The sequence below is a fragment of the Dipodomys merriami genome, unplaced genomic scaffold, assembly GCF_024711535.1.
Source record: "Dipodomys merriami isolate MVZ:Mamm:240054 unplaced genomic scaffold, mDipMer1.0.p SCAF_28, whole genome shotgun sequence".
In the NCBI taxonomy this organism is placed as follows: domain Eukaryota; kingdom Metazoa; phylum Chordata; class Mammalia; order Rodentia; family Heteromyidae; genus Dipodomys; species Dipodomys merriami.
The window spans coordinates 16,888,653-16,891,282 of NW_027204270.1; positions in this window are offsets into that span (position 1 = coordinate 16,888,653).

Genomic DNA, 2,630 nt, shown 5'->3' on the forward strand with positions numbered 1-2,630 from the left:
GGCTCCTGCGCCTGCGCGGGCGCCGGGCACCCTGGTCACGTGATAGGATCACACCCACGCACGCACACACACATTCACACCTCACTTCAGAGGAGGTCTGTCAGGCAGGTGCCATAGAGAGAAGCCGGGAGGGGTAGAGAGGCACGCAGCTGGTTGTTCTCTTCCCCCCTCTAGTGGTGGGCGGTGAGCAGCTGGTGGAACCGGAGGAAACCAAACCAGAAAAGAGAAGTTGGATGTTAAGTGTGGGAGAGGAGAGAAGCAGTACAAGTTAGTACAACAAGGAGAATTAAAGGGAAAGGGGTGCCGGGCGCGGGTGGCTCCCGCCTATAATCCAAGCTACTCAGGAAGCTGAGATCTGAGGATCTGACAGCCTGGACAGGACAGTCCATGAGACTCTGACCTCCAGTTAACCACCAAAATGCCAGAAATGGAGCTGTGACTCAAATGGTAGAGTGAGCACCAGCCTTGAGAGAGAGAGAGAAAAAAAACTCAGGGATAATCCCTAGGCCCAGAGTTCAAGCCCCCTAGGCCTTCTCGCAGGACTCATTGTTGGATTACTCTGAAATTCTAGCAAACAACCCAAGAAGTTAAGTAATCGCAAAAAAAATCGGAGGCAAAGCTTTGCTCAAATTCCAAAGCCAAGATACTTTATTTAATGCTGCACTCTCCAGCTCTCCATCTTCTCTCCTAACTCCAGGGAGAGGTACTTGTTCTGCCCAAGAATACTGCTTCCTCCCCTAACGGTTTGATTGGACTACAGATGTTCTGTACATGCAGAAGCTTGGGTTGTAAAGCTGAGACACACCTGGGGAAGAGCCAGAAAAAGTGTGTCCCTGGAGAAATGAAAGGGATGAAGATTCCTCAGTAAGAAAGAACATGGTGAGGGGAAATCTTGACTTCGCAGTTTCCACCCCAATCATAGGAAATCGCAATCCATGGTGGAAAGCATTTCAAGTGAAAGAGAGGAAACTGTTAGATAGAGGTAAAGAGTGATGGGTAATACATCCCATCATGGCACTTCTTGTTCCCATAGTGCCTTGGGCCCTTGCTAACATACTTCTTCCCATTATGCCCTGGGTGCCCTCCCAACCAAGAAAAAAAGCCCAGCCAGCACAAGCCATCAAGCAATCAGGACAAAGCCAAGGGAAGAAATATGGAAAGGGCTCGATATGGTAATTGTTAGCGAAGCGAGTCCCTTCCCATAGCTTAGTCCATTTTTTCCCTTCTCCACAGCTGAGCATGCTCCCTTCCTAAGAAACACTAGACCCATGTAGTAAAGGCAGTAAATAATCAACTTCCAACCCCCTTTACCTTGGGATGGCACTTCTCTGGGGCAGCTACCACCATAGAAGGCAACAAGAGCCCCTTAGAGTGACCTTCAGGTCTGGGCAGTTGCAGGACCCATATCTACTATTTGGATAGCAGCCATAAATCCTAGTCCTCCATGATGAAGCCCCTGGCCCACATGTCCACACAGGATCTCTGCTTCCTAGCCCCTTCTAACCCCTCCTAAACCTCCCAGGTTATATAGATCACCTCAGCCAATAGCCGGGGCTTCTTCTCATTCCTCCCTTGTGAGAAGGAGTCTTGCCGGTCCCCTTTCCCAGCAATAAACCTTTTTGTGTTCTCAATATCTCGATGTCTGTGATGTCTGCATGATTCTCTAGAAAAGTCTATTAATCTTAATTTTGCTAAGAGTAATAATTACCCTCTGAGAGGACTCTGTTACACTCCTCTTGGAGAGTTCTGCTATGTTTCTTTTTTTTTTTTTGAGGGGGGGGTCCAGTTGTGGGGCCTGAACTCTGGGCCTAGGCGCTGTCCCTCAGCTCTTCAGCTCAAGGTTAGCACTCTACCACTTGAGCCACAGCGCCACTTCCAGCTTTTTTCTTTTTGCTTATGTGGTGCTGAGGAATCGAACCCAGGGCCTCATGCATGCAAGGCAAGCACTCTACCACTGAGCCACCTTCCCAGCCCTGCTATGTTTCTTTCAAGGCTTTCCTTTGGTTTTCAAATCAACTTACTCCTTTTACCTTAAACATCTTCCTGCCTTTTAATTCCTTAATGGATAAGAGAAAATGACTCCATCTCCCTAGAAGGTATCAAAGGGGATCTCATAAAAAAAGAAACCCATAAAGTTTTTTGTTGTTGTTGTTTGTTTTCCGGTCCTAGGGCTTGAACTCAGGGCCTGGACACTGCCCCTCAGCCTCTCTGTGCTCAAGCTCATGCTCTACCGCTTGAGCCACAGCACCACTTCTGGCTTTTTCTGCTTATGTGGTGCTGTAGAATCAAACCCAGGCTTCATGCGTGCTAGACAGGCAGTCTACCACCGAGCCACATTCCCAGCCCACCCATAAAGTTTTAACGAGGATATATTTAGCAAAGCAGAAACTAGTAAAGAGAGGACAAAAAAAAAATGAAAGAGGATCAAAGAGGTTCAAAATGGCTCTCCTTATCCCAGGACTATTTGTACCTTTTGAGCTGGGGGATTCTTGTTTGAACTCCTACATAGACCCTGGGCATATTATCTAAGAACCCTTCATCTTTTTTGTGAAGTTCAAATTGCCTGTAAACAATGGGTTTAGGGTGTGTCTGTTATCCAAACTGAGGATGCCGGTGGCCTTTTTTTTTTT